The sequence below is a fragment of the Mauremys reevesii genome, linkage group 3, assembly GCF_016161935.1.
Source record: "Mauremys reevesii isolate NIE-2019 linkage group 3, ASM1616193v1, whole genome shotgun sequence".
Taxonomy (NCBI): domain Eukaryota; kingdom Metazoa; phylum Chordata; order Testudines; family Geoemydidae; genus Mauremys; species Mauremys reevesii.
In genome coordinates this window covers 79,542,519-79,566,158 of record NC_052625.1, presented here as the reverse complement: position 1 = coordinate 79,566,158, position 23,640 = coordinate 79,542,519, and the positions used below count along the sequence as shown (strand labels likewise).

At 46.6% G+C, this 23,640-nt stretch overlaps 1 long non-coding RNA gene across 1 annotated transcript; it reads right to left on the bottom strand.

Moving 5' to 3' along the window:
- Positions 1–228: 228 nt before the first annotated feature.
- On the bottom strand, positions 229–4,707 carry LOC120402325. The gene is made up of 4 exons (XR_005597143.1): positions 4,576–4,707; positions 3,946–4,205; positions 1,085–1,254; positions 229–662 (listed from the first exon to the last, which is right to left on the bottom strand). It is a non-coding gene; the product is annotated as an uncharacterized LOC120402325 (long non-coding RNA).
- Between the last annotated feature and the right edge of the window lie 18,933 nt (positions 4,708–23,640).

Here is a 23,640-nt window from a genome sequence, read left to right as displayed (position 1 = left end):
ATCTTTAGCTTAGGTACGAGAAGCGTTGCTGCAGAGCAAATGAGGAAGCCAAAAAAACACCCACGGGGAGGTGGTGGGGGGAGAGAGAGAGAGAAAGAAGCAACCACCTTAACCATTAAAGTTATTTATTGCCAGGTAATAACCATACAGGAGCCAAACAAACATAGCAGTTATAATATTAAATGTAACTTCAATTTGATTATCAAAGTCAGGTTTAGAACACTGGAACTGATCCCACAAGCAACACAGTCTATGTGCGTGAAGGGTGAGGAAGGGCTGGTGTGGGATGGGGTCCCACTCGAGTCGAGGGGTCAGAGAGTCAGCTGCAAAAACACAACGAGGAGAAGGACCCTGGGGATTGTGGCAGAGGGGCCACCAGCATCTTTCCAAGTGATGCTGGCAGATGGATGGACACTGCTTGGAGTGATGGTGGTAGAGGGACTGGCACTGTTCAGAGTGAAGTTCACCACCATGAAACTCACACCAGGCACATTCTCCTGGAGCCAGTCGTTGTGGGCATTCGGGCGGTTGTAGACCCCAGGGTAACCGGGAAAAATAGTGAGTACCCCATTCACTTCTCTCACCAGTGACTAGCTCACAAGCCCAGCAAGGTACCAGGTCCCATCGTCCTCCTCACACACCAGGGGTCCCCTGGAGTCACCCTAGAGACAGGGAAAGAAATGAGGTTTGAGGAGGGACCAGTCTCCATCATTCACAAGGGCCGTGGTGGATTCTCCATCTCTCAATGGCTTCACATCCCCACTGGCTGCCTTTCTGGGAGATGCTTTGCCCAGACACAAGTCCCTGGGCTCAGTGGTGGGGTAACCGGGTGCACTTATGGGCTGGGTTATACAGCGGGTCAGGCTGAATGGACGAACCCTGCTGACTTTATACTCTATGGTCACATCCTCAAGCCAAGATGTGTCTGTCTTGTCTAAACACTGGGGAGCGAAGTCAAGGCTCAGCCCCTCCATTCAGGCCCACTGTTTGGTGGGTCCCGCGCCCCACACCCGACAGAAGACCAAGTCAACAGGGAGAATGGGGCAGGAATCATGGGCCCCTGATCTCAGTCAGAGAATCTCACCGAAGCAAAGCCTTTATAGCCCTCCATGGACCCGGCACACATCATGTCTTCTTTGATGGGATTGTCACCCGCAGGCTTTTGTAATCCTACTTGGAAGCGATCGTTGCAGATCGTGGTGTCTACGGTGGGCACCTCCACTTCCTGCAGGGTTGCCGCTAGGGAAAAATTCACTGAAATGAAAGGCCCAAGGGCTGGGTGACTCGCCTGGCGTGAGTGTTTTAAAATTTTAAGCCTTGTCTACACACAGTTTGCCCTGATTTGGTTCAGAGGGTTTTAATCTCTGAGCAGATGCTGCTCAGTTCCAGGCCAGCGCTACACACATGGCAGTAAGGATATAACCAGGTGTGTGATTTGATAATGCTGGGTGCCAGCTGGCGGCCGCCTCTGACGCTGCTTCCTATTGGGCTAGAACTGGCATCGGTAAATATACTGGTGCCAACTACACCAATAGGGGTGGTTTGAAACCCATATTCGGGCTCACATACAAGCCCCCCCCACAAATATGAACATCCATTCATCGTGCCAGGAATTGAATCCCCCATGTGAGATGCAGCCTCTAGATGGTGACATTGCTCAAACACACACACACACACACACAAAACAGATTGACGCCAAACTGGCGCGGTGTCTTTGTGCAGTGCAGCCCTGAGAGTGGCTGTTTTTCGGTTATCTTAAACCTGCTCAGAAATGAGCTACGGTAAAATGGGACGACACAGGTTTAAAGCAAAATAGGAACATTGGCATGGCCAGAGATACTGGAGTCACTAGATCGTGTCAAAGGACATGTCTGTACTGACCGGTAGATCGGCACTGCTGCAGTCGATGCTAAATCGATGGGGGAGCACTCGCCCATCGATTTGTGTACTCCGCCTCCCCGCGAAGCATAAGGGAAGTCGATGGAGAGGCTCTCCCGTCGACACAGCGCAGTGTAGCCACCGCGGTAAGTGGCTCTAACTATGTTGACTTCAGTTACATTATTCAAGTAACTGAATTTGCATAACAGATTGATTTAGCGCGGTCGTGTAGACCAGTCCTTAATATCACACTTAGGAGGAGTGCATAACTGTCGGTATAGAATCATAGAGCTGCAGCTATATCACTGTCTAACAGTTCCTATACAGCTGCGTATCTGTATAGCTAGGCTTGATGACTCGTATAGATGTTGAGCTTTAAGAATATGTTTCCAATTTGTATCAATTTAGATTTCCACAGTTGTGCAAAATGGTGGTTGTTAAGCACTTTTTAAAATGTTTATTGGCTTAAATGTTCACATTTGCAGGAAATTTTCACATTTGCAGGTCAGACAATAATGATTTAGTGGAGGTTGAGAGTCAAAGCTGTGTAACCATGCATACGAAATTGTCAGTATCTCATGTCAAAAAATACAAAGTAAATATCGTTATATCAAACTCTCAAAACTTTTCAAGCAGCATTTTTCTGACTTTGTCTATCTGTAAATTTCAGTTATTACCAATGGAAATATTTTTTGTTGTTTTGTGTTTTTATGGCGAAATCAACATTTACTGAATTTTAGCAACAACAATTGAATCCTTCTAAGCCTGTGTATAATACTGTCTTTATATCTGTACAGCTGTATAACCATATAACCGTACGACTGTACCTGTATAACCATATAACTGTATGACTATAGCTCTATAAAGGTATAATTGTACCTGTATAACCATATAACTGGATAATCACACAATGTATAAGTGTACAATGGGATCTGTATACCATATAACGGTGGCTGTACAACGATATAACTCTAATTGTTCCTGTATAACTATATAACTGTATAACCATATATCTATGGCTGCATAATTGTATATCTGTCCAATGTACATACCTGAATAACTACCTATATATAGTACTGTGTCTGTACAACCATATAACTATTTAACTGTGGAACTGTAAAACTGTACCTGTATAACTACATAACTGTTCAACCATATAACTGTGGCTCCAGAATCATATACTGTGTAATTGTACTTCTGTATCTATCTAATTAGATAACTGTTGAACCATATCATTGTGGTTACATCATCATATAATCATAAACCTGTATAACTGTACAACTGTACCTGTATAAACATACAACTGCACAATCATATAACTATTGCTATATAACCGTATCGCTGTAAAATAATCCAACCATGTGTGTATAAAAATATAACAGTGTAACCGTACAACTGAGGCTGTATAACATTAAGAAACGGCCATAGTGGGTCAGACTGACGGTTGATCTAGCCGACAGTGCAAGGTGCTTCAGAGGAAATGAACACCACAGGGCAATTTCGAGTGATCTATCCCCTGTCCTGCCCCAGCTCCTAGCAGTAAGAGGGTTAGGAACACCCAGAGCGTAGGGTTGTGTCCCTGACCATCGTGGCTAATAGAGATTGATGGACCTATCCTCCATGAACTTAACTAATTCTTTTTTTAACTCAGTTGTACTTTTGGCCTTCACAATATCCCCTGGCAATGAGTTCCACAGGCTGACTTTGTGCTGTTTCAAGAAATACTTCCTTCTGTTTGTCTTAAATCTGCTGCCTATTGATTGCATTGGGTAACCCCTCGTTCTTGTGTTATGTGAAGGGGTAAATAACACTTCCCCATTCACTTTCTCTACACCGGTCATGATATTATGGACATATATCACCTGTAACTGTGTATGATTTGTACAATCATAATATGTGCCTGTATAACAGTGTAACCATGGCTGTATAACCGTGTACCCATGTAACCCTGTATCTCTCAGTCCATCTGCGTACATATGGGGCTACAATCACCCAGCCTGTGACCATCATCTGTGCTGGGACTTTCCCCTGCCCTTCCCCTCTCTAACAGCTACGAGTCTGCCTCACCTTCGGGGTGAATGTTCACCCAGCAGGCGTTCCCAGCAGGCACACGGACGGAGGCGTCGAGCAGACACACGGGGCTGATGGAGGCCGTGAAGGCAATTGGCTTCTCCAGCTCCACCAGAGCGATGTCGGCAAGGAAAGTGCTACTGTTGTAATTGGGATGGAGGACGATCCGCTTCACCGATGAGAACGTCTGGGTTGGAGTCTCACCGACAATCCTGTTTTCACCCAGCTACACCCGATATGCTGAATTGACTACAGGTCTGAATGCAAGAAAATCTGATTGGGGAACAGCCAAATAGTCATACCACAGGGGGATAGTTCTCACGGTGCTGAAATGTAGTCAGCTCTGGGGTGGGACATCTATGGAACAGACCCACAGCAGTGCTGCACAGGGAGGGCTTGCCTGGCACGTGGATGCAGACATGTCTGGAGCGGTGCACCTGGGGAACAGCCATACATAACACCGCAAAGGGATGGCTCACTTGGCAATGAGATGCAGCCACCTCTGGGGCAGGGCAGCTGAGGAACAGCAACACAGCGATGCCACGCAACAGCAAGCCAGTGAAAAGGGAGAGAGAATCTGTTCAGAACGGCTGCAGTCACTCTCTCTGCCCTGCCTGGGGTACTCACAGCTTGAAGCAATGAGCTGCTGACACCACCCAGCTCTCGGAGATGAGCGAACCGCCGCAGATGTGGGAGCGGTTTCTCTGCACGCTGACCTGCCAGGGGCAGGCCCCGACCTTGGCATCTTGACCATTCAAGATGCACCCTGAGATCAACGGCTTGCCACAGCCTGGGAAGAAAAGAGGAAACTACATTATCCCCGGGCAAGGGAGCTGAAGTGAGGAGAGTGTAAATAATTATACGTGTTACCTGATGATAGGAGAGCAACACGTTCTCCTTCTGGAGCCAGGGAAATAACCCAGGAGTCCTGGTTCTGCTTTAATCCACTAGACCCCAGAGTGGGTGAAGAAACTCAGGAGTCCTGGCTCCCAGCCACATTCTGTTTCCACGTACGCAGGGCAATGTATTTTGTTGTTGGAATCTTACATGGGATTCCAACTCCCACGAGCATTTTGATACTTTTCCCGGTGACCCGTGGTGTCTGGGTTGCCCCACTACCCCTGGCCCCGGGTGCTGGGAGGGAAGCCCGGTTTGTGCCCACCAGGGGAAACTCTCCCAGCCACCAGCTGCTGGCATTCCTGGCGCTCCTGCTCTATCCCTCTGCAGGCAGAAATTTACACCCCCTGCCTCTGTTACACTCCAGTGCCCAGTCCCCCGTCTTCTGCGCACTCACAATGTGTAGCCATCCGCTGCCTCTGTAGAAACTGCACTTCCCGGCTTCCCCTCAGTTCAACCCTCTCCTTTGCACCCAGCACTCAGAGGTGTTTATTGTAACACCAAGCTGAGACTGATTTAGCAGATGCTGAGGGAGAGATTCAAAATACAGGCAAAGGAGGTGGAAACATGAGGTTACAGGTAGATGAAAAACATAAAACACAGTCTACCGCCTGGACACGTTGGTGCTGGCTTGTCTGATAAGGTGTTACTCACTCAGTCGTTAGTTCTTCCAGCCCTTGTCCAGCCCATAAAGCTGGGATCTACCATTTCTGAGACGTCACCCCTCCCTCCTGTAATGGATAACCACATGCACCAATCTTCTGCTCTTATCCAGTCACAAGGTATCGCCTCTTAGCCCAGGGAGCCCCTCTTCTGAGAACCCTCCGGCGGTTCATTTGTTTTTGTAAATGTCCAGCTTGCATCTCATCCACACAGTAAACAGAGGCGGTGTCCATGGGTATCCAGCTATCAGATGCCCCATCAGATTTGGAACAAAACATCCTATGTGAATAGCTCTAAAACCATTCCCACAACAAGCCACAATCAGCTCAACTTCAGAGACCTAAAGAGTCCCTTTTGGTGTATGTGGTCAGGTATAGATATAACACTCCTGCCAGCAGAGTTTGGCTGTGTCTGTATCACAAGCACTTAGGGCGTGAAGAAAGAGCAGACAGGTCTGGCATTATTATGGGGTTGAGACTGCCATGGAGATTAGGTTAAGGTTATCATGGGTATAGGGTTATCATCAGGGCTCGGGCTAGGGTGGTATACAGGGGGATGAGAAATTGAAAAAGAGAATCCTGAATCCCACTGAAATCACAAGGCTAATTCTGGGAGGCAAAAAATCTGGATTCCCTTGCAATTCCTGGGTGCAGCCTGTGACATTCCCCTCTGGTGTTTTCTAGACTGGTGATCTGCTAGGTCACCCCAATCCTTGACTCTGGGAGCCAGCCTGACCCTGCTCTGCTGTGAGAGCCCCCACTCCTGGGCTGGTCACGCACAACCTCTGGCGTGTCAGCTGCTCCTTGGATTGTGCAACCAAATGACACTAGCCAATATCTCCGGTCCCAGACACAACCCTAGGAACCTCCGTCTTGCAGTGTCCATAGGCGGCGAGTTCTATGGGCCCGTGGAGCCCAGGCCCCACCAATAATCCCGAGGGTGGGCCCAGCTCCACCAATGTTTGGGCCCCAGGCCCTGTGCTGCGGGGGTCCCCGCGCCAGCAATGTGGGCGCTCTTACATCAGCGGCAGCTCTCCCCAGCCCCGGAGAGGCTCCGGGGCTGACTGGGCTCACAGCCCATTGGCTGGGAACCCCAGCCAATGGGAGCTGCCGGGGGCGGTGCCGGAGCTGCCTGGCCACGCCTCCACAGCAGGGAGGGGGAGGGAGCCACAGGCAGCGGCTCTCAGCGCTGGGCAGAGCGAGCAGCAGGATCTGTCACTGACAGACAGACACAGCCGGTGAGCTCTGGGGGCAGCCAGACACACACACACAGCTTGGGGGGGGCTGTGGGACAGACACACACAGCCAGGGATGATGGAGACAGACACACACAAGGACACAGCTGGGGTTTTTTTGCTGTCCCCCTTCCCAGCCCTGGGCTCCCCCCGTACCCTCCTGGTGCCCCAGTCCTGGGCTCTGTCCCCACCCACACACACCCCCTGTCACCCCAGCGCTGGGCTTCCCCCTTTCCTCCCCACCAGTGCCCTCCCTCCACCCTGCTGCTGCCCTAGCCCTGGGCTCCCCACACCAGTGCCCCCCCCCACACCTCCTTCCGCCCCAGCCCTGGGTCACTGGTAACTCGCTCCCAGGGTGGGTCGTTCAGCCGGAATTTTGGATGTGCACAAAACACAGACAGGATTGGTTCCCATATGCTTACAGAGCTGCAGTAAAGTGGAACAATTTTCAGCTTGTGTGATTGGAGGATATCTGGATGCATATTATAAGACTGTCCTCCATAAATGAGGAAAAGTTGAGGAGCCTTTATTATTCTTTTGTTCCACTCTTTCTTTCTATGGGGAATTTGCCAATGCAATCTCACTGTCTTCCTTTCAAACAAACAAAAAGGCAATGGCTGTTGAAAGTAGCAATTCCAGTGCTAATAAGCATTTCTTGCTCAATTTTATCCTACTTTTTCTACAGCAAGTTACAGTGGATCAGTATATTTGATTTGGGAGAAATGAAGTAAAAGCTGCCCAAACGGAGCTTGAGCACTCCTGAATTTTGAGGTGTTCAAATCTGGAAGGCAGGTGCTGGGGGTGGAAGAGGGCTGTGGGCTCCATGGGGGAGCATGGCAGCAACTGTCTGGAGCTGCACGGAGCCAGACATGCTGGTCTGAGTGGCATAGTAAGCGGTTTGGGGGTTGGAGAAGGGGTAGGAGGTTCCGGGGGGCAGTCAAGGGACAAGGAGCAGGGAGGGTTGGATGGGGCAGAGGTTCAGAGGGGCAGTCAGGGGACAGGCAGCAATTGGATAGGCGTGGGAGTCCAGGGGGCTTATCAGGGGACTGGTAGGGCGTGGGGTCCTGGGGGGAAGTTGGGTGGGGTCTCAGGAGGGGGCAGTTGGGGACAAGGGGAAGGGAGGCTTAGATAGGGGCTGGGGTTCCAAGGGGCAGTTGTCTCAGGAGGGGGTAATCGGGGGACAAGGACCAGTGGTGCTTAGATAGGGGGTGGGGGTCCTGAGGGGCAATTGGGGCAGGGGTCTGGGGCGGGGGCAAGCAGCGGCCCGGGGCTGGGAGTCTATGGGCTCTGGGCGGCTGGCGGCCGTGGGGAGCCCTGAGCCCTTTAAATCCCAGCCGCCGCCGCAAAGCCTGCGGGCAACGCAGAGCCCTCTGACTCCTGGCTGCGGCTGGGATTTAAAGGACTCAGGGCTCCCCGCGGCTGCCAGCAGCCCAGAGCCCTTTGAATCTCAGCCCCTTACAGGGCGGAAGCGGGGGGGCACCACCATTTTGGGCCCCACCAAAAATTATACAAACCTGCTGCCTATGTCTGGGTGGCAAGATAGACTGGACCATCTAAGGGGACTGTCTGTGACTCCAAGGTAAGACTGTTACAGTGATCCAGGAATTCACATTTGGTACAGGCTTGGTGAAATCTCATTATAGAACACACCATAAGTTTGGAGTGTCTGCCCTGTTTTGACAGTCAGCCCTGAGATAGGCACTCACAGCCGTGAGCCACAACAGACAGCATGACACAGACGCTCATTGTTTTCAACAGAAGTTGAATCAGGCTGTATATGCATATCTGGTGTGTATCTAGAGAACCCAGTCCTGGCTCAGGAAAAACTACTTTTCTAAGGTTGGTGGGGAATTTTGCCTGAGGAGGGACTGTAGAATCAGACTAAGGGTATGTCTACACTATGAAATTAGGTTGATTTTAATAGAAATCGATTTTTTTAGAAATTGATTTGATACAGTCAGTTGTGTGTGTCCCCTCTAAGCACATTAAGTCAGCGGTGTACATCCACAGTACCGAGGCTAGCGTCGACTTTTGGAGCGTTGCACTGTGGTAGCTATCCCAGAGTTCTCGCAGTCTCTGCTGCCAATTGGAATTCTGGGTTGAGCTCCCAATGTCTGATGTGGCAAAAACATTGTCACAGGTGGTTCTGGGTACATGTCGTCAGGCCCCCCTCCCTCCGTGAAAGCAACAGCAAAAAATCGTTTCTTGCCTTTTTCCTGGGTTACCCATGCAGATGACATACCATGGCAAGCATGGAGCCCTCTCAGCTCACTGTCACCGTATGTCTCCTGGGTGCTGCTGGCAGATGCGGTACTGCAGTGCTACACAGCAGCATCCCCTTGCCTTGCCTTGCGGATGGCAGACGGTGCAATACGACTGCTAACCGTTGTCGTCATCCTATGGGTGCTCCTGGCCGACCTTGGTTAGGTTGGTTGGGGGCACCTGGTCAGACGGGGTGCTCCAGGTTGGTTGGGGGTGCCTGGGCAAAAATGGGAATGACTCCAGGTCATTCTCTTCTTTAAGTTTTGGCTAACGGAGATTCAGTCCTGCCTGGAATGTCATGCCAGCTGGAGGCTTCTGCCTCAGGCTGCTCTCCCAGTCAGCTGCACCATGCGGTCGCACCTACCCCAGCCTACCCCTTGCTCCCATGGCTCATGAAGCCTGGACAGTAGTAAGAAGCAGTTCAACTATAGGCTGAGCAAGTGCATAATGGTGGTAGAATGTGCCTTTGGACGTTTAACAGCGTGCTGGCGCAGTTTACTGACTTGGTTAGACCTCAGCGAAACCAATATTCCCATTGTTATTACTGCTTGTTGTCTGCTCCACAATATCTGTGAGAGTAAGGGGGAGACGTTTATGGCAGGGTGGGAGGTTGAGGCAAATTGCCTGGCCACCGATTATGCGCAGCCAGACACCAGAGCGGTTAGAATAGCACATCAGGGTGCACTGTGCATCAGAGAAGCTTTAAAAACCAGTTTCATGACTGGCCAGGCTATGGTGTGAAAGTTCTTTTTGTTTCTCCTTGATGAAAACCCGTCTCCTTGGTTCACTCTACTTCCCTGTAAGCCAACCACCCTCCCAACCCCCCTTTGATCTTCGCTTGCAGAGGCAATAAAGTCATTGTTGTTTCAAATTCATGCATTCTTTATTAATTTGTCACACAAATGGGGGGATAACTGCCACGGTGCCCGGGAGGGGTGGGGGAGAAGGGAAGCACAGGGGTGGGGTAGTTGTAGGAGCACCCCCTAGAATGGCATGCAGCTCATCATAGAAGAAGCATGTCTAGGGCTCTGACCCGGAGTGGCCGTTTGCCTCTCTGGTTCTTTGGTAGGCTTGCCTGAACTCCTTAAGTCTCATGCGGCACCGCTATGTTCCCTGTTATAACCTCTGTCCTTCATGCCCTTGGAGATTTTTTTTTCAAATATTCTGGCATTTCGTCTTTTGGAACTGAGTTCAGATAGCATGAATTCGTCTCCCCATACAGCAATCAGATGCAGAACCTCCCATTCAGTCCATACTGGAGCTCATTCAAAAGTTCGCGGGGCTTTTCCTGTCTACCTGGCCATGTGCATCTGAGTTGAGAGTGCTGTCCAGAGCAGTCACAATGGAGCACTCTGGGATAGCTCCCGGAGGCCAATACCATCAAATTGCATCCATGCTACCCAAATTTGACCCAGCAGGGTCGATTTCAGCACTAATCCCCTCATCAGGGAGGAGTACAGAAATCAATTTTAAGAGCCCTTTAAGTCAACAAAAATGACTTTGTCATGTGGATGGACGCAGGGTTAAATCGATCTAACACTGCTAAATTCGACCTAAACTCGTAATGTAGACCAGGGCTTAATGTGTCTGTGTTCATATCAAGGGGCAGATTCTAGAACCCTTACTCATGCAAGTAGTTCTGACTTCACTTCAATACTCACTTCACTTCAATACTACTCACATGAGTTGGAGTTAGAGGAGTATGCCCTAAATAGTTCAGACTTAGTTATTTTTGGTATTACTTGGACTCTTCTTGACAGAGGTAGTTTTAACATGCACTTTAAATTAAGTGTGCATCTGATGCCAGATGTGGCAATGGGTCTACATGTGCTAAGATCTTTGGGGTGGGGCTTGTGTCTTAATATGACATGTCTTAGGGCATGTCTCAACTACAAAATTAAGTAGACTTAAGTTAGGCTGACCTACAGTCACCGGAGTAATTAAATCTGCTCTTCATGACCACACTATGCTCCTTCTGTCAGTAGTGCGTGTTCTTACCAGGAACGCTTTGCACCGACTTATGTGGGGCATTGTGGAGCACTGCCAGCCGGATCTCTGCTTCCAGCCCAGGGGCAGCAGGACTCACAGCTCAGGCTGTGAATGGCAGCAACAGGCGATGTAAGCAATGCAGTGTCTATACTGACACAGCGTCGACGTAACTACATCAACCTCAGCGGAGGAGGAATTATTAGATTGGTGTAGCAGGCGAGTTAAATTGGCAGGAGGAACATTGTAGTGTAGACGCTTACACAGTTAGGTCAACGTAAGCCACCTTACGTCGACCTAACTCTATAGGGTAGACCAGGCCTTAGAGTCTAACAGAATGGGGTCTTGATCCCAACTGGGATCCTCTGGGAGCTATTGCAATACAAATATTGAATCATAAGTAGTACGCTAATGAGCATTAAAATGCAAAAGTGTTGTTTCATTTGAAATTAGAGGTCAACCAGGCTTCTGCATTCAGCATGCAGATCATACAGTCACTGCAGCACTGCCATTCCTGTCTGAGGAAAGAGGAAACAATGAATATTCACAACTTGTTTTTGCTCATCTGAGACTATCATGGACTGTGTCATTCTCTTTTTCTCTGTCTTGTTCTTTGAACTATTAAGGGAAGGGTGGAAGAAAAGGAGACAATTAAAATGTGTTCTCTCTCTTACCTGATTCATTTTGGGACTTTTATCTCAGTTCTGTTTAGGATTTTGCCCCTGAGCGAGTGTGTGTGTGTTTGGGGACAAATCATCTGAAATGTGCTTACTGAATGAGGTTCACTGGCTGTAGAGAAGTAACTAACCTTTCTCTTCTCCCTACATTGGTGGTTACTAAAAATTGACTTTAAACAATTCTCTCACACATCTGGCAGTAGCAACCACTCAACAATCATCATCACCACACATATGGCCTCATTAGACTATCAATACAAAAAATCCTCTGAGGCATTTACAGTTGTGTTTTTGGCCATTTCTCCCTAAAGAGCTTTCCCTCTGCATAGTTCACTGGGAATTTGAAAGTACAAAAATCTAAAATAAAAACAAAAAACAAAAAAATCTCTGCTCAGTCTCTGATTTCCTCATTGTGTTGGTCTTTCTTTGGGCTTGCTGATAGTCAGCCACGAGTGAATGACCCTGCTCAAGAGGATGATGCACATTCTATTGTTAGCAATTCTACTGTATTTATCAAAACTCTAATTTGTTTCCATGTTAGCACTGTATTAAGGAATGTTCACCTTTAGCACAGTGTTCAAAAACCAACAGGCCCTTTCATCTTTCCTTTTATAAATAAAAGCCATGGAGGTAACTAAAAGGAAAAGCAATAGATGCCTGCAGTTAGAAAGAACGATTGCTATAGGACTTCTTTTCACCACCCATCAAATCATGCCACAAAGCACCTTACTGGGGAAAAACGTGGGAAGAGGCTTTTCACACAAGATTTTCCACACTTTCACTCTAGCATGGCTGGGAATACAAAGAGAACAGCCTTTACATATTCCTAATAGAAGCTGTTGAGAAAGCTACCTAGTTTCCTGTATGTGCACAAAAGCTTTAGTTTAGGGCTTGGGGAATAAATACAATTTGTGAACCATATTGTGTAAAGAGAGAGCATTAGCTGGTCAGAATATCAGAAAATCTGAGTTTTAAGCTCTGGGTCAGCCACAAGTTTCCTGGCAGCCTTTGGCAAGTCACTTAACCTTGTGACTCCATATTCCAGTTTTTACAGAGTGGGAAGATAGTTACCTACTTACATGATAAGGAGGTTGGAATGACTCACTTATGTTTGTAAAGCACTTTGAGATTTTTGAATGGAAGATACCATGTACATTTAAATTATGACTAGAGTTGAGATGGTGTAATCTGGAAGAAAGATAATACTGCATTTCCCCCTTCCTGGGACCCTAGAAAAGCTCTTTTTTTGTTGCTCAATAAGGGTCTTCATTCTCCTGGGTTTTGGGGGTGCAAATTGAAGCAGGGGCTTAAAGAAAGAGCTATGCTGTTGGGGAGATGTGGACCAGTGTATCAGTCAATGTGTGGCTAACCATACAAAGAAGGCTTCTGTCTTCAAAGATTTGAGAGTGCCCTTGGTTCTGAGTCCTCTGATACGGTGGGGATGAGAAGCATTCTCCAGTGCCCACTCCATTGTTCTCCCACGAGGCCCTTCCACTAGGGTGAACTAACTCCTGAAAATTCCACTAAATGAACTTCGGAGTATTCGGTTTCCTTCTGCTCTGTTCCCATGGGTTTCTCAAGGGCAAAGAGCCGTGTAGTCCACAGCTGTTGCTGAATGCACTTCTTTATCTACTTGCTTTAACACTGTGACACAGAATATCACCTCCACATTAGAACGGATAATGTATGACATCACAAATCAAATCGAAGGGATGCTTTTACACTTAGGCAAAGGACTCTGTAGAACAATTTCTAATGGTAAACTTACACATTTTTTTGCTGTGTTCTCAATCATAAGAGCGACTCAAAGCCCCAGTTCAAATATTTTTGGGCAATTATATGGAAATCTGCTCCATTCCATCTACCACCCTGGAACCTTAGTCACAGACCAGCAGCCAATTTGCACTCTAAGCTGATTAAGGATTTTGAAGTTGTTTCTTTAGGTAGTGATACTGTCAGGCACCATAGGAATACATCTAAGCCTATTAAAAACTAAGCGTACTGTTAAGGAGAAGAACATAGAGCACTCAACATGACATATGTTACTTTTCCTGTTGCTAAGCATGAGTAATAAGTTCATAGTTACACTTCTGTAAGCAATTACTGGGCGGTGCTATCAACGCTCACCATGCTTCTGCAGACTGCCTTGCAAAACAAGGTAGAACATGTGAACCAGGAAGTCCTGGAAAATTCGGCATGTTTATGTACTTTTATATATGATATCCATGTGAGAAACTGGAGGGGCATGTGATAAGTGTACCAATATTCTCCTAGACTCCTTGTTGTTTCTGGATTCATCAAGAGCCAGAGCTGGGAGAAATCTCCTTTTCCATCTATGGCTGGCAGGAAACTGCACCTGCTCTTGTTGGAGTTGCACTTCACCACAGTGTAGCACCTATTCATGACTTCCAGGTTTGATTATTGTAATTCTCTGTATCTAGGCATGAAAATGATGGCCTTAAAGGGTGTACTGGCTTGTAGTTAGGGAATTGGTCTAGGACTCTGAAGCCCTAATTCTTCAATTCTTGGCTTTTCCTCAGACTTCCTGTGTGACCTGGGGCAAGTGACTTAATCTCCCCAATTCTTTAGCTGTAAAACAGGGAAATTTACCCAGTGGTACCTTCCATGACTGAGGGTGTGGGCCTTTAGTTCTAGGTGGACGTAAGGCCCACCCCCTCAGGATGCAACCAGGCTCATGACACTATTACTCATTCCCTCCACCTAGGAATTGGGCTAAACTTGGCACAGATGAGGCTGAGCCCTGAAGGCCCCAAAAATATGAGAGAGAAATTAGCTTGGATTTGTTTATACTGTTGGCCCTAAAAGCACTTCTCCTCCTCCTTCCTGGCCTGCAAAGAAAACAGTGAGAGGAAACAGCAGCACCAGAGTAACTCAGGCAAATGTAGCAGAACAAAAATGAAACACAATCGTGCCAAAACAAAAAACCTGTTATCCCCTGTCACCTAGCAACGGAGGAGCAATTTATCTCAGTGCAATCCTATGGCAAGTGCAGATGAGATGTGCTTAATCTGTTTACTATGTTCTCAAACCCTTCCCACATTGTCATTGTGGATTCTGCAGATCAGATAGCAGAATCTATTCCTGCAGCTTTCATTCCTTGATCTGTGTGTTCTGAGATCACCCCAACCCTTCAGAATGAGAGCAGCATTGACTGTGCAAAAACAAGTGGCAGTTTGCACTCTAGAAGCTTGTAATATGGATTGCTCCTGATCAGAGGAGAATCTGTTTGCAATTGAAAAATCCACAATGAGGCCCATAGTTATGCATATTCCTATTCTGGAACTACTCCCCCTTGCCAGTGAGAACACAGGACTATTTAAAAAGCTGCAAGCGGGGACATACTTCCCTGATGGTGCATTACCAGTAGTGATGTTGAAATGCCAGTAGTGATTGTGGAGACCCAACCTACTTTTTACTCCCCTGGCTCATGAAACCATACATTGGCCACCTCAAAAGCACCACGCAAAGATTCAACTACTGGCTCAGCAGATACCCAATCAAGTGGCAGTGTTTAATGACTCAGTCTCAGTGAGACAAACATTCCTATTGTTACTGAATGTTGCACATTTCATAATATCTCTAAAGCAAAGGGGGAAATGCTACTGGCAGGGTAGAGGGGTGAGGTGGATCAGCTGTCTGAATTTGAACAGCCAGGCACAAGGCTATTAGAGCCACCATGGAGCTATAAAGTTGAGGGAGCCCTTAAAAGATCATTCTAACAGTCAGCCATAGTAGCATTGCATGATGTTTTTAGGAATTTGTCTGCCTTCTTATGAATAGACCTTAAACGTGTGTGGATTACTGATGCTTTGTAATGGTGTGGCTGGAGTAGCAGCCCCTTGTGGACCTTTCTGGAAGCCTGGCACAGCTGCAAGTCTCCTCAGAAGCAAGGGGTAGGTAGGGGGACATAGTCTCTATCCCCTGTATCCACTGGATGCTCCTACAGTCTTCCCCACAAAAGGGTTGCTGGAGGGACTTATCCCAAAATGTTCCCAAGCAAAAAGTAAAGTAAACTCACTGTTAGCTCATCCCTAGTCTCCTAAACAGTTTCTTAGTTGAGCATCACTCTCTCCTGGGGTCTATGTGCTTCTCCCTTGTGACTGCCTGGGCTATCAGGACTGTTCCTCCACCAGCAAAGTCCCTTCATGCAGAGAGGCAGACCTCTGTCCTGCTTCCTCACCAGTTAGGCCAGATCTACACTATAAACTAACATCAGTATAACTGTGCCACTCAGGGGTGTCAAAAATCCACACCCCTGAGCGGCACAATTATACCGACCTAAGTCCCAGCATAGACAGTGCTGTGTTGGCAGAAGAGCTTCTCCCAGCAACATAGCTACCGCCTCTCAGGGAGGTGGGTTAACTACACCGATGGGAAAAGCTCTCCCGTTGGTGTAGGTATCATCTTCACTGAAGTGCTCCAGTAGCGCAGCTGCACCTATGCAGCATTTGAAGTATAGACCTGCCCTCAGCCCTGCACTGAGCCATCTTGTCTCCTGTAATTTCCCCTCCAGGCTCGGCATTGGCTACAGGTATAATGGAGTGGGACTAGCTGGCCTAGAGGTTCTCTTTAACCCCTTCTCAGCTGGTGTGGGGCTTCTGCACTCCATTATACGCCCGTTATGAATTTTGTAATGTGACTCGTCTGCCTTGAGCGAACCAATATACTGAGTTTCAAAAAATAAAACTTTATTGCAGGCAAATAAAGAGGAAACAAAGTTAAAGTGCAAATAAACAAGTTAAAAACATTTTAGCAACACTGTAAGAAGGTGATCCATACTTATAAAAGCCCAGGAAAGCAATAAACACACATGTTTACATAGTACAATGTTTCATTCATGTTAAAAATAAGTACTACAGTGTGCTTGCTGGCTGATCCTGTTATTATGACAGGCCAGTGTAGGTTCTCCTTGTTTTCCCTGTCAGAGGAGTAGGAGGAATGGTTCATGCCATGCTGCCACCTGTTATGCTGGGGGAAACAGTGAGCAGTGACCAAGGAGTATTCCAGGTAATGGCAAGGCTGCTGTGGGTGAGGTCTTCAGGAATTCAGCTCAGTAATGTTCTGCAACATCTGCATTTGTTGCCTGAGCAAAGCCATGAGGTACTGGTGCACTTCTTGCTGCACCTCCTGTGCCTCTGGTACCAATCGTTCTCTCCATTCTTGGTCATTCATCTCAGTCTCAGACCTTCAGCCTCTCCATTCCCTATGTTCACAAGCAGCCTCTGTAGAGGAGTGAAAAGAACAAGGAGTCCTTGTGGCACATTAGTCTCTAAGGTGCCACAAGGGCTCCTTGTTCTTTTTGCTGATACAGACTAACACAGCTACCACTCTGAAGCCTATAGAGGAGTGGAGACTCTCGCAAAACGTATCCTCCTCAGTCTACTTCTTTCCTGGCTTGATCCAGGACGGCTGGTCAGCAGGCAGAGAGGGGGCACGTCTCAAAGCATCCGTGCCAGAGGCTGCTGATAAAAACAGACACAGCATTACATTTACAGTTGCAACAGACAGGAAAGATACGTCTCAGAACTCCCTTATGTTATTCCCATAACCACCTCTAATAAAAAATGCTAATTGTTGCTTTAGCTTTGGAGCACCTCATTACCGCACCATTCTGTAGCTCAAGCCATGGGGAGTACAGACTAGCATGGGGGGTGGGGAACTGCTAAATGGCAACTGTGAATGCTGGGCACCCCTGGGTATGAGTATAGGGAAAGTGCAGTGAATATCGCCAGTACATTCCAGGCAGTGGTAACTTTGGCTGATATCTCACTCCAGAGGGTGCCAAAAGTCCAGAGAAAGCAGCTGCTACTAGTGTCCTGAAGCCACCTGGGCCTGTATGCTGCTAGCCTGTTAACTGAACAGGGCCAGCAGATCTCATCCCAGAATGGCATGGGAGTGTCCCCTTTTGTGGGGGAAGAAACAAGGCTGGCGTCCCTAGAAATGTTCAGGAGAGGATTGCAGAGTATCTCCATGAAAGTCTTGGAGATGGTTTGAGAGAATTAAAGGGACAGCCCTGTTCAGATAAACCAAGTACAATGCACAGGGAGAATTGTGCCTGGCCCCTGCACTGGTCAACAAACCAAAGGAAAGAAAATGCCACATCTACCTTCTCCCTCTATCCAAGCACAGGACAGTGATCTGCTGTGGGCACTGTAATTCTGGCTGCTATGCTAATCTTTTCAAATTCATTTCCTCGTAAGTAGTAGTTGATTAAATGGCAACAATATGTGCATTCCAAAGCATTAACTTTAATTGTATTCTAAGTACTGTTTTTAAAAGTAAAGCAAAGACTCAAAAGTCAACGTCTTTGTTCTGTAAACTTGTGTATGGGCTGGGTGCCATTTTTTTAAATAGGGAAGAAGGATGGAGGGGGAAGAGGAAGGGTTTTGGTCACCGGAAAAGGAAACAAACATGCTTCATCACCAGACTCATCTGTGCTCACCTGACAGAACTGGCTCAACTCAAGTGGAGTTTCAAAGAGCTCCAGGGTCACGACATGGTTTGTGTCTCCCCCATTCCTCCTCACTGTGCACTGCCCAGCTCTTGCAAAATGTTCACAGTCCCATTTAGAGTGCTGGTAGGTTCCCTGCCAAGTGGGGCATGCAGTTTATTGTAGAAACAGCAGGTCTGTGTAGCAGCCCCAGATTCTGATATATCTGCTGAAGTTCCACAGCTTTCACCCAGCATTGATTCTCATCCCTGTGGTGGACAACCAGGAAAAAGCATTTAAAAACACTCTGGTTTTTGTGAAGGGGTAGTGGCAGGAGGTTAGCTTCTGTTACCTGTGACCCCCCAGGGTTGTGGAATTCAAAATTGTGACCAGAACAGTCACTGCTGTAGGGACTGGACCATTGTGGGACAGCTGCTGTGGAGGACTGTTAGTGTCAAAACAGGTAATGCAGTGTCTACACTGGCACTACATTGATGGAAGTAGATCTTGCTTTGGCTCTACATTGTTTGAGGTGCTGGTGTTGTGTCAATGTAATGGGCTGTCAGTGGGAGACAATTTTAGGCATGCAAAACTAAGTTGAAACAAGTCAACTTAGGTGGACAAAACTTTGTAGTGTAGACCAGGCAAAAGACTTCAGATGGCAGATTGACCTCAGCAGCCCACCCTACCCCTGCATAAGGAAATCTTCTAAGAACAATAAATGGCAGAATCATCAGCACGCCACTGAGGTCCAGATTGCAGATTTGTGGCCACCGGGATGCAGACGCCCAATACTCTGCCCTCCATCCTACGTCTCTATTTGAGCTTCTTTTAATTGGCTTTATTAGTGTGTGGCTGTTCTGTGTTTGAGATGACCATGTGACAGGAGCGTAACTTCTTGTAACTCTGACCCATGTCATGGGGCCAGGAAATAAAGGTCAATCCTTCCAGGAGAGCTGGCGTAACACATCTTTGTTTTGGTGGGAAAGCCAAGATAATAGATGTCAGCACAGGATCAGGGTCTTAGTTTGTGCATACTTCTGAAACATGTGTTTGTGACCTTTCTAGTATAAGGTTATCACTCACTTCCTGTAGATTTCCAGGAGGTGAAGATGGTGGTGGCTTTGAAAGAACATTCCAGGTATTGGGGGTAGCACAGCATAAATCACCAAGATATTTGTGAGAAGGAAATAAAGGGATTGTTGAGGCTGGCACCACTGTACAGAGTGAAAGGAGCGGAAGTAACAGAAAATGAGATCAGGTTGGCTATATAAGCAGCAGCTGCATGAATGGTTAATGTTTTTAAAAATATGGATAATAAAATACTAATTTTGATAGGACACTGGAAGCATAATTTAGTGTTGCATTAGCAATGTGGTCTATCTCTGGGTTTATTCCAAATCTCTCAAATCTTTTTTCCCCTTTAATTGGTAGGGATCTCTTACTTGTGCATTCTGCTATGATTTCCTGGAGTTCATGGAGCCTGAAGCTCTCCTGCAGTTGTAAAGTATTTCTATAACTAGCGACGGGTTCTCAGCACCATGCAAGTGCAAAATCCTAATTGCCTCCAAAGAAAAGCACTTGTAAAATGTTACATCCTCCAAAAAATGTAAATCATTTCTGTACTGTGCCCTTCCGGAATATTGATCACTCTTGCAAATTGAAGGGCTTGTAAAACTTTCCAGGAACTTTTTTAATTGCTCTGCGTGGAATAAAGTGATTTCAGCTGCTTGGACTGCATTACAGACTGAGTAGCTCTTTATACGTGGTGGCATGGGGGCAGTCAGAAGTGCAGTCCCACTGCCTCCATCTGTCCCCCCGAATCCCAGTACAGGTTGACCAAATATTCAAAGTGCAATTGGACATCAGCAGGGGTGTCACACTGAAGTGTTTTTGCTGAGGGAAGCATGAAGGAAAAACAGCCCCCTTTATAGTCCCCTTACCCACTGGAAAAAAACAGGGACTCTTTGCAGGAAAGGGAGGGTTATGAGACAACAGTAGTGACCCTTTACTATACTGTCCCAGTCCTAGTGTGGTGTATGTCTAACCCTCCAGTCTAGCTCCTACACTTCTCCCCTCCCCACCCATTCACCCACACATGCACTTTCACCCATTCCCTCCACTTACCCCTATTCGCCAAACCCTGCCAATCTAAGCCATCCCCCTCCTGGCTCAGAACTCCTCCAGAATCTCTAGGCTTCTGCCAACCCAACTTAGTTCTGCTCAGAAACCCCTCCCAACTGAATCTTTCTAGATTCAGGACACCCCCAAACTCCGTGTTCAGACTCAGAGGTACCCAGATTGAGAACCCCACCCCCTTTTTACCCATAGCTCAAATATCCACCATCCCTACCCTAACTTAGAAGACTTTCCACTCCTACCTTTTCTGTTCTGGGGCTTGAAATGTCAACTTCGTCTCAGGAATCCCCCCCATCCCCAGTCAGCTTATAAAAACCCACCCTTGGCCCTTAACCCGCCCTCTGCCTCAGTTTCCCCAACTGTAAAAATAGGATGTTTGTAAAGCTGGGTGAGATTCTCTAATGGAATATGCTCAAGAAATGCAAAGCTTTGGAGTACCTAATTGCGTTTTAAGTGAAGCAAGCAAGGAGTGACAAGGATGGAATTGGATGGTTTGTTCCATTTAAGGAAGACTGGTTTAAGCACATCTGGGGACCCTTTTGAGGTCTCCTGCAGCCACAGGTTTGCAGCCTGTCAGAACTGCACTGAAGCAAACTCAAGCATTTAAGAGCTCCACCAGCTTATTGTTCTCCCCTCTTCCTATTCTGACTCTTTCCCTCTAAGTGTCTAAAGTATTTATTAACTCCTGTTCTAGCTTTTAGCATTACACACGGTACTAGGCATTAACATTTCAGGTAGCAGATGGAGGGGTAAAAAAATCTGGCAGGGAAAGTGGACCTTCCTCTCAATCTCTCCACAGATCCCTTTGGACATTGCTGATTTAATCCAATAACTATGATCTGACCTGGTGCGTTCTGCAGCTGCAACAGCCACTACCCCTTTGAATAATGCAGCAGATATAGTAGCTAAACGTACTGCAGAGAGGTGCAGCATGCACTGCCCCTTGGAGAGCTTGCCAGGCCTATACAACATTTCATTCTTGATGGAGAGGACCCTTCCGTTCACTCATTTTAAATGGTGTTTGCTGTTAGCAGGCCTGCCAAGCTGTGACCGTTTGAAGGGGGAAGGGAAGAAGGGAGGCTTTGAAAAACAAAGAGTGAGATGTTAACTATTTCACAGTAATACACAGCAAAAGGCCTCCTAGGTATGTAAGGCTCCTAGTGCTTTTGTGGGCCCTATATAAATAATCATCATAAGAGTTAAATATATGTCTTTAAAATTAATCTTAAATGAGGGCTTCTGTTTCCCAGCAGGTTTGTGTTGCAGGGAAGAAAAGAGGCGTAAAATTCAATAGACATACTGCTTCGGGGAGTGTGGGGGGAGGAGGGAGGGAGGTTTGAGAGGGTGACGGTAAAATCAATGTAAAAATCTATTCACCATGCAAAGCTAGGAAAGAATTATCTGCCTGATATTCACTTTAGCTGCTTTATCAAATGAAGTGGTTTTCAATATTTTATCACTAGTTCCAATAAATGGCTTAATTAATAAAGAACGTATACAGTATTTTACATGGGAAATCTAAAATAACTAACAATTAAGCCAGAACAAACAGTATGTGCTATGACTTCCAATGGAAACAAACCACCTCTCCTGTTGCTTTACTGTATGTGTCTGCAGTAGTTGCTAGGGAGCTTTGGATGTCTACACTTCTGCTTTTTAACTTGCTTTTATCTTCAACTGTCTGTGGAGTATTTTCCTTTCCTCCTGTAGCTCACTTCCTCCCCATCCCCAAATTAACTGGAGCAACAGCTGAGGTACATTTATCAACCCTCAGGTTATTATTTCTTCAATTTAGGTAGGTTAAATATAGACATGTTTTGGCCCCGCTGACCCTTAATGAAATGGTCTTTGCACATGGCAATATAAAGGGTAAAATCCATTTGAAAGAAGAAAAGGGTTTTGCATTTTTTATATCCATGTAGTGCAGCAGCTACTATAAAAGATTTTCAGAAGGCGATTGAATGATGTTACGAAGTGCTGAAACCCATCCTGCTAACCGCAGCATAGGAAGCACCATAAGAACATAAGAATGGCCATAATGGGCCAGACCAAAGGTCCCTCTAGCCCAGTATCCTGTCTTCCAACAGTGGCCAATGCCAGGTGCCCCAGAGGGAATGAACAGAACAGGTCATCATCAAGTGATCCATCCCTTGTCACCCATTCCCAACTTCTGGCAAACAGAGGCTAGGGACACCATCCCTGACCATCTTGGCTAATAGCCGTTGATGGACCTATCCTCCATGAATTGATCTAGTTCTTTTTTTAACCCTGTTATGGTCTTGGCCTTCACAACATCCTCTGACAAGGAGTTCCGCAGATTGACTGTGCTTTGTGTGAAAAAATACTTCCTTTTGTTTGTTTTAAACCTGCTGCCTATTAATTTCATTTGGTGGCCCCTAGTTCTTGTGTTATGAGAAGGAGTAAATAAAACTTCCTTATTTATTTTCTCCACACCAGTCATGATTTTATAGACCTCTATCATATCCCCCCTTAGTCATCTCTTTTCCAAGCTGAAAAGTCCCAGTCTTTATTAATCTCTCCTCATATGGCAGCTGTTCCATACCCCTAATCATTTTTGTTGCCCTTTTCTGAACCTTTTCCAAGTCCAATATATATATTTTTGAGATGCCGTGACCACATCTGCACGCAGTATTCAAGATGTGGGCATACCATGGATTCATATAGAGGCAATGTGATATTTTCTATCTTATTATCTATCCCTTTCTTAATGATTCCCAACATTCTGTTTGCTTTTTTGACTGCTGCTGCACATTGGGTGGATGTTTTCAGAGAACTATCCACAATGATTCCAAGATCTATTTCTTGAGTGGTAACAGCTAATTTAGACCCCATCATTTTATATGTATAGTTGGGATTATGTTTTCCAATGTGCATTACTTTGCATTTATCAACATTGAATTTCATTTGCCATTTTGTTGCCCAGTCACCCAGTTTTGAGAGATCCTTTTGTAGCTCTTCGCAGTCTGCCTGGGACTTAACTATCTTAAGTAGTTTTGTATCATCTGCAAATTTTGCCACCTCACTGTTTACCCCTTTTCCCAGATCATTTATGAATATGTTGAATAGGACTGGTCCCAGTACAACCCCTGGGGGACACCACTATTTACCACTTTTTATTCTGAAAACTGACCATTTATTCCTACCCTTTATTTCCTATCTTTTAAGAAGTTACCAATCCATGAGGGAACCTTCCCTCTTATCCCAGGCCTGCTTACTTTGCATAAATGTCTTTGGTGAGAGACCTTTTCAAAGGCTTTCTGAAAATCTAAATACACTATATCCACTCGATCCCCCTTGTCCACATGCTTATTGATCCCCTCAAAGGATGCTAGTAGATTGGTGAGGCATGATTTCCCCTTACA